The sequence below is a fragment of the Bidens hawaiensis genome, unplaced genomic scaffold, assembly GCF_021521415.1.
Source record: "Bidens hawaiensis isolate Kalapana, Puna unplaced genomic scaffold, B.hawaiensis_p1.1 tig00025797_1, whole genome shotgun sequence".
In the NCBI taxonomy this organism is placed as follows: Eukaryota; Viridiplantae; Streptophyta; class Magnoliopsida; order Asterales; family Asteraceae; genus Bidens; species Bidens hawaiensis.
In genome coordinates, this window is record NW_027494138.1 from 344,544 (window position 1) to 354,264 (window position 9,721).

Below are 9,721 nucleotides of genomic sequence, written 5' to 3' on the forward strand. Positions count from 1 at the left end.
GCATCTGCAACTCCAAGCAGATTTGATCTTGATCTACCTGTCCATGTATAGCTGCACACAACTTAGAACGATAAGATTCGTTCACAGACCCTTTCGAGGGTCAAGAAGAAATCGTTCATAGGCCCTCCCAATTTCACTCCCTCAACTTGTAAATGATTTGTTTAAGTCCCAGATTTCCACCGAACTTTGCATTAACGACCTTGACAACAAAACACATGATTTTGAATGAAACAAAGTTTAACAAAATATGTACGAACATAATAAAAATTTAAAATCTTTTTGGCATTTTCATATATTTTAAAAATAACGAAAATATATACATAACATTTTGAAGTTGAAACTAAAATAAAACAAAATCAAAATAAACAATAACAGATAGAAGTGAAGATGGAATTAATATTACATATCAATAATATTTACAGAATTTTCTAACGATTTTAATATTTTTGTGAGAAAGATCACAACATGGAATTATATTGATTTGCAAAGCCCTAGATCGCGTTTCCATTTTGATATTATTATGTCACAATTTCATCACCGACTGTAGATATTGTCCGTTTGTTTAACTTGACAAGTGTTTTGATGCCAAAGTGATACATTTGAAGTACAATTAGGCACGGTACTTATGTGGTCCCCACTTAATCAGACATGTTACTGATTCCATCATATCTCGGGCTTACTTTGTGTTAACATATCACCTCAACTTAACTTAAACCTTTCTTATTTGATCATAGTACTCTTATTAACATACTTGACACTTTTTGCTTTATTTTTGCACACTTGACTCAATCTAGAAAAATTAAAAGAATGCAGAAGATTCAGGGCCTTAACAATCAGATCTTGTATGACTACAAACAAAGAAAGTACAAGGCTTGAATCAAAATAAATGAAGAAATAAAGCAGAAGTTAAAATTCCTAAGATTGACTCTTTTTCAACTCTTTTTCTTGATTTTTCTTTTGTTTTTCTGTTTTTCTGTTTTTCTTTTTCTTTTCTTGACTCTTTTTCTTTTTCTTTTTTTTTTCTTGACTCAAAGAAAAATTAAAAATTGACACATATTTCATAGGACAACTGTGATCAGGTAAAGAGAGGCTTGGGTATGACATGTATAATTACATTTCTGCCTTCATGAATATGACTTGACGGAATCATGTAACCGCTTCATAATCATATATCCACCAGTACCGGCAAGAATTTAGGTTTATATCACCCGACACTTGCTTGTTTGTCAAGCCTATCTACACATCTGTGAGTGATTTTGTAGACTTTTGATCTACTCTTTTCATGCGCTAGGATCATTGCATAACAATGTACTATCATTTTCCAATGGTCGGATCAATTTCTCAAAATTTGAAAATTTTAATTATCTGACTCCCTCTAAGCAGGAGCTCCCTCTAAACGGGACAATTCCTTTTAGATTTTTTAAAAAGTAATATAAAATCTTTTTGGTAAATCAAATGATTTGTTTTTGATTTTCTTAAGAGGAATTGAAAATCTTTTTGGTGAGTTATAAATAACTCAATTTTCTCCCTCTAAAATTGTGACATATTTTAAAAATATTTACAACTTTATACACAAAAAGATAGATAGGTTGTTTTAATCAAAATTAATCATGCCGAACGATTCAACCAGAAATTCAAATTGGGTATGATCGATGGCTTTAGTGAAAAGGTTAGCAAAGTTGTTGTCAGATGGACTATCTTAAGCATGCATTATCACTTTGTATAACAAAGTTGAAGAGATTCAAACCGAGACCCAACAGCTGATGCTGGATCTATCACTTGAGAGAAATAGTTGGACGAGGTTGGTTGAGAAACGCTCGAAAAGTTGTTGTTGAACCATTTAAACAAGGCTTCCCTTCCTTGAAGTTTGTCCTCCCATGTCGCTTATGAAATACTCGAACACGCCATCGAATGGTTTAGCATCAAATAGCTAGGGTTCGTCTCCCATCATATGCCGGGTGCAATCACTATCTAAGTACCTAATACTATTGATAGTCCTCCTTGATTGACCCTGCATGCACTAAGCGTTCAAATAGACATGGGTTCCCGGGATACTTTTGTCCCGGGAAGGTCAACCGTAAATCGACCAAACTTGATTTTATTTCCTGAAAACCATTTATTTCTTGTTGGATCCTCACTTGATGAAGAACAGTCCTTAGGAATCCAAGCAAAAACTTGTTCCTTGATTTTGTCAGTTTTGGACTTTTCTTTTCTTGATTTTGAAACTATTTTTGGTGAATTCTCAGACTTTAGAGTCTTAGGATCCTTTTTGATTTTATCCTTTTTGGATTTCCAAGAGGGTTTCTTTTTGTGTTTTACTTTATTTACTTTGGATCTCACATCCATTTCACTAGGTTCACTATCAGCTTGATCAGTCCTTGAATCAGGGCTACTAAAAGCTCCTTTTGGGGACTGACTAAGCCGCCTTTGAATATCAAGCTGTTGCTTGAACCAGTGCTTGCAATGTCTTGCAAAGTGAGAAGAGTGACCACACACAAAACAACACTTTCTCCTGGGAGTGCCAAAGAACTCATCTGAACTATAATGTGGTTGGTGTGGTGGGAAAGGTGATCATTGGAAAGGAACATGATTATAAAACACATTTGTGTAATATGGATCAACAAAATTTTGTTGATAATGACCATAGTAGTTGTTGTCACAGAAGTTGTATGGATGAGGATTTCTAAATTGATTGGTTGTTTGAGAAAATGATCGTTTATTTGGTGGAACATATTTACAAGAAGTACTTGTCTTTTCATTTTCAAAAACTTTGTTTTTACTTGAATTATCCTTAGTTTCACAACTTGATGATGAACAACTTGATATGTTCACCTCAACAAGCCTACTTTCGTTGACACATTTTTCAACAAAAGTTTCATCACAAACGGTTTCATAATCACAACTCGTGTCCGTTTCCACCGACCACTTTCTTCTACACAACCAGCTTCAAAAGATACATTGATGTTAGATTTATCAGATGATTGAACTGGAGCAACAGTTTGTGGTACTGCAGGACAAATTTCACAGGTTTTGGTATTCTACCAACCCCATATGACATTTTCTTCCTTGGGAGAAGTATTATAGCTAAAGTGGGGCAAACTGGTGTAGTTATCATTAAAAGGTGGTATTACGGCAGTGTAATTGTAAGGCCCCGTTACCGGTAACCCTACTTTCATGTTGGATTTACTCATAAACACAGTTCTAAATATCAGAGTTAATTAAAACATTTACGCGGAATATAAAACTTTCATAAAACATTACATAACTCATAACTTGTCTCAAAACATCCATTGTCTTTCAACATTAAAGCATTAAAATTAAAACATCATAAGTCTTCAGATGCCAGATTCTTGTTCAGTGCCATGTGTCTCCTCAAGCGAGCTGCCTCATCCTACTCACCTGCGTGCATACTAAAAGTCAGCTACGCTGAGTGAGTTCTAGATAATCACATAATCATACCATTCACATAACATTATATTCTTTCATTCATACTTTTATACTTTCATACTTTCATACTTTCTTACATTCATACTTTCTTACTTTCATACTTTCTTACTTTCTTTTGTATTAACTTACTTTCATATCTTATGTTATAAAGAGCATTACGCCCTACATTCCTCGAGTATTATTAGGGCTCGGTACCCTCTTTCCTCGAGTATTATTAGGGCTCGGTACCCTCTTTCCTCGAGTATTATTAGGGCTCGGTACCCTCTTTCCTCGAGTATTATTAGGGCTCGGTACCCTCTTTCCTCGAGTATTATTAGGGCTCGGTACCCTTCTTCCTCGAATATTAGTAGGGTTCGGTTCCCTAGTTCTCGAATATTAGTAGGGTTCGATTCCCTCTTCGTTACCATACAACCATACATCATACCTCGAGTATTATTAGGGCTCGGTACCCTTTTCGTAACCATACAACCATACATTATCATTTCTTTCTTCTATTATCTCTATCATGTTCATACACATAAACATACATAACATACTTACCTTATGCATAGCGTTACAACCTGACAGTACGTGCAATATCCGAAGATCGTTCACGTACCATCAAGCAATCATTCATACATTTCACATTATCCACATAAGGCATACACTTATCTCTTAGGATAAGTGTATTAACAAACATGTTGAGTATGCACACAGCCCCGAAAACATAACACATAATGGGGCTAGAAACTCACCTGAACACGGTTACGTTCTCCGTTGATCGTAATCCCTTTCTTCAGTTGTGCACGGCTGACTGTATAACAAGTATACATATCAATTTAACTATCACTACTTATAACATCTTTCTAGTCTTAATTACTACCCACAACGAACGGGGGTCCGGGGGCAGCGCCCCTGGCAGCGGGGTCTAGGGGCGGCAGCCCCTAGCAGGGTCCAAGGGGCAGAGCCCCTGGCTGGGGTCGAGCTGCCAGGTCAGCTTGGAAAAATTTTATTTCCATTAACTGTCTTAACACATTTTTCATTAGATTTTAAATTTATTTTCTAAACGAACTTGGCTTTAGGCGAAGTTAAACCTCAGGCGAACTTAGCTTTAGGCGAAGTTAAACCTCAGGCGAACTTAGCTTTAGGCGAAGTAAAACCTCAGGCGAACTTAGCTTCAGGCGAAGTTAAACCTCAGGCGAACTTGTCATCAGGCGAACTTAAACCTCATGCGAACTTAGCTTCAGGCGAAGTTAAACCTCAGGCGAACTTGTCATCAGGCGAACTTAAACCTCAGGCGAACTTAGCTTCAGGCGAAGTTAAACCTCAGGCGAACTTGTCATCAGGCGAACTTAGCTTGCAGGCGAAGTTCATCAGGCGAACTTAGCTTGCAGGCGAAGTTCATCGCTTGAAGGCGAAGTTGCCCAGATGAAGGCGAAGTTGCCCAGATGTCCGCTGTTTCGGTTTCTGATCAACATTTCGGGCGATTTTAACACCCTTGTTAAGGTTCAATACTACCCACTACACCTCCCGACCATTTTCGGTCGTTTATACACTAAAAGCTCGGATCTTTAAACTTCCAAGATCAAGAATCATACCTTTTGAGCTTGTTTGGATCTCGTTTATCTTGGTATCACCACTAATCTTTCTCTCTTACCCGGACCTCGCTCGATCCTTCCTTCTTTCTCGGCCCGGCCGGCGGCGGTTTTGGGTGTGCTTGGTGTGTGTGTATGTGTGTGTTTAGGAGAGTGGGGGAAAATGAAGATATTTTGGGATTTTGGGGGTATTTATATCCCTGAAATCCCATTCTCATTTAACCCATCTCAATTAATCCAAGTCCAAGACCCGCTCCTTCCCCGACATTAATCAATTACGCGAAATCACTAAACATAACTTCCTTTATTCATCATTAAAATTTTAGGATGTTACAGTAATCGTACCCCAGCCCCGCTTTCACTTTAATACTTCTCTGGGCTCCAATAAGATCATCTAATTTCTCAGATGATGCTTCAAATCTTTCAGCTTGTTTTTCTTTTTTCCTTTTTATCAGAAGCATCAAGCTTCAACTTCTCAATTTCATCTTTTAAATCATTAATTATGTTTTTATAATATATAACGTCATGCTCCTTTTGAAAAATTTTAAGTTTAAGATTTGCCACATCATCACGATGAGTTTCAATCTTCTTATTGTAAATCTTGTCAGCCTTTACATATTCAGCATTTAACTCACGAAGTTTTGCATTTTCTTTCAAAACTTCATTCTGATGGTATCTATAATATGTGACCTTGTTAATGCAAGCTTGAGAACATAAATTGTTGTATACCTCATCAGCATGTGATGTGTCGGGAATGATAGGACATGCACGACTGCTTTCACCTGCAGCACTTGTCCCAACTGTATTTTCTTTGGATTGATTGTTCAATTGGAGCTTATCTTCCATTATTTCAAAAGATTTGATGGTAGAAGCCAACTCTGAGAGTTTCATGGTATACAGGTTTGTGGTTCTCTTTATGGTAACAACATTGACGCTCCATGTATAAGGCAGTGAATTCAACAGCTAGTGGTTGATTTCAAAGTTCGTGATGTTGACACTAGCAACTCTGATTCTTACCATCAACTTTTCAAACCTTTTTACCAAGTCCAACACATTTTCACCTTGACGATGGTTGAACATATTGAATTCTTCTTTCAGCAGAGCCTTCTTGTTTTCTCTAATCTCAGCATTTCCCTCAACTTTTTCAACAAGTGCATCCCACAAACCCTTTGCATATTTGTGTTCACGTAGAGTATCAGTAATTTCATTTGAAAGACAAACAGTTAAAATGAGGTATGCCTTCTTATCTTGCTCTATTAATGTCTTATCATTTTGATCATAATTTTCAACGGCTTTTGCTTGTCCCCCATTTGTAGTGACTACCACAGGAACATGAGGACCTACCTCAAAACATCTCATCAACAAAATAAAGTTCATGAACCTCCATTTGAAATCAGCAAAGTTGTCATCTAAGGTCATAAACTTTGGAGGTTTATTATTGGTTCCCACTTGATTCTCAAGCAACAAGTACCCCTTCAACAGCTCAGAATCAGTACTAGCCATGGTCACAACAGTCTCAAACACTTAACAGTCCTTAAATAGTTTGATTTTTAACAAAAACAAGAATTTCGCGAGAAACTGTCTCAAGCAAAGCGAAACGTTTTCATGAGACGCGAAGCAGTCTCAAGCGAAGCGAATTTTCTTGATGCGAAGCGAAATGATCTGGTGCGAAGCAAAACAACTTTTAAAACCAGATTTTTTTTAAAGAAGAAAAACAAAATTTAAGGTTTTTTTTTTTTTTTTTGCTACAGTAACGAGTTGCTACAGCCGAGTCGCTACAGTGTTTCGCATGAGTTGCTACAGTACCAAGTTGCTACAGTGTTTCGCATGAGTTGCTACAGTACCAAGTTGTTACAATACCGAGTTGCTACAGTGCATGCGAAATCCTTTTTTTCGCATGAGTTGCTACAGTGTCGAGTTGCTACAGTACCCACCCCCCCCCCCCCCCCCCCCCGCGCGATTGCTACAGTACCTCGGAAACGACTGCTACAATACCCGATGCGATTTTTTTTTTTTTGAGAATATAACACCCAAACCTCCAAAAAGTCAAAAAGACTTTAGTCTAAAAATCAATAAATCGGCCTAGATCTGAGTTTTTAAGCCGAATCTGAGCTCAGACACAAACTTAAAATAGTAAAAACTTAGATTTGGTGATTCTCGTGTGTTTCCAAGGTGTAAGGGACTCCAAAAGAGATGAGTAACACGAAATCAACCTCAAATCCAACAAAAACTAAGATTAAAACCCGAAAAGTTTGACCCGAAAACCACAAAAAGTCGAGCCGAAAGCTCTGATACCACTTGTAGGTTCTCTAGATGGATCTCAAGACTTAACTCGGATCAATCCGTGTTGTTGGTTAGCGGAATCACCAACGACACTCGGATCTCGGATCTTAATTTGTTATTACAAAAGAGAGAAAAAGAGAAGTAGGTGAAGAGAGAAACTTTATTTCCTTGGAGTTGTGTGTTGTGAAAGAGTTAGAAAAGTAGAGAAATGGGTAAGCGGCCCTTTTATAGGGTCCTCATTTCTCCAATACATACAAAATAAACGTACAAACTAAACGTACCGAGTACGTACTACACCGACTAAATGCAAACTAAAACGACATACACAATCCTAAAAACAATATATAATATTGGCCCTACATATATTATTAATTACCTTACAATAAATAAAATTAAAATCCTAAAAACATATAAATATTATAAACGAATAATGTAAAACAACCTCGTAATCTTTTATATAAAGAAACTTATAACCTCATTAAATAGTATGCTATCTTTATATTTTTTAACAATTGATTTTATAACCTGGTATAAAAAATTTACTTTAATATTTGCTACAAAGTGTGCGGCACAAAAGTATAGCCATTAGTTGCAGCGTTGCCTAAAACCATCTATCATGTGCTGAACAAACACAAACAATGCATGAAAACAAAAAAAAAATTAAGAATCACAGACCAATACCATCAACTCATGTAATCTTGAACAAACCCCTAATTAGTAGTCAAAAATAACATACTACAATGTCACCACATTAGTGATATGCCCATGACTTCGAATAGAAATAAATAGAACAAACACACTACGACAATAGTTCGCTTTAGAAAAACCCAATTTGATACTAGAGTTGGTGGTACCTTATTATCATGAACCACTTCGGTAATATTTGATTGATCATGAAGAAATAGTGTTTCAATGTAGGGCTGCACACACGACGTAAGATCCTTTCCACCAAACCCAATATCAACTATGTGTTTTGAGTGCGGCTCATAAACAAGTCCACGGTTTATATTAACTATAGGCGCACCACTTTGTCTGAATCCCATTACACATGAGCTATCTAGTGTGTTATCATTGATGGTGAACAACTTTGTAAACGATTTTGAAACACCCCCTTCCATCACCCATATATCGAAAGCACTAGTGGACTCATAATCAATCATAACAAGAGACTCCCTTAGATTAGACATTTTAAGGTTGCGTTGAGACTGGGTTAACAGGTTGCGTTGAGACTGGGTTAACGTATTTGGGAGGTTTATTTCTTCAAATTCTTCACTTGTTAAATCGAATGAAATAATGATGTCACACTGTGTAATCCTGTCGACGGCAAGCCAATATAGAAATCCATCTATAACTACCGAATAAGTGATCTCGTCCGAACGATAAAAGAAAACCGATTCGCGAGGGAGATTACCATGTAGATTTCTCCAAGCCCTTGTGCTTAACCTAAACACCTCAACTTGACAAGGGATGGCATTTACATTTACGTATTCATCATAGTACGTAATCTTGACAATCTTAGGGTCATTAGTCTCACAACAAACCCAAAACCTAAAGCGGTGGCATGTACCACATTAGGCACAACAGCCCCAAAAGCTCTTCTAATTGTCGGATTCCAAAGAACAGCCCTGCCCCCCAGCATAGCCAAAATCGTAGAAACACAACAAACCGTGAGAGCACCCAACTACGTTATAACGGTTAACCAGAAAGCAAGGGGGAGGATTCAACGAAACTCTCTTCAGCGGAAACGTATCATCATCATCATCAACAATGGAAACAAATCTTTCTTTATAATTATAACTAGCAGAAGAATGCCTTACCAATATATGTTGCTTTCATGTGTGTTGGCAGCTATAGCTAGTAACAAAGTCAGAGCTATCTATCAAAGACTTCCATGACGTGCACACAGATCGGAACCGAATCAAGGATTTCACAGGAAGCCTTTTCTTGATTTCCACTTAGATTTCGGGTGGTATGTAGTTTGACATATTATGCAAACACTTGGTTTTCACTATTCATGCACCAAACCTGAAGAGGTATGTACCCGCCTCAACATCGAGCGAGGCGGGTCAACCCACAAGATATAGACAAGACGCTTGAAATCAAGATATTATGAAGGCACAAAGCCAAAACCTATGCGCATGGCGCATATCACATATGCTCACGCATATCACATATGCTAAAGCATCACATGTGCTCACGCATCACATATGCTCACGCATCACATATGCTCACGCGTATCACATGCCCACGCACCATATATGCTCACGCATATCACATCTGCGCGTGGCGCATCCGCGCGTGGCGCATATCACATGCTCACGCATCATACATGCTCACGCATATCACATTTGCGCGTGGCGCGTCCGCGCGCGACGCATATCACATGCTTGTGCATATCATATCTGCGCATGAAACAT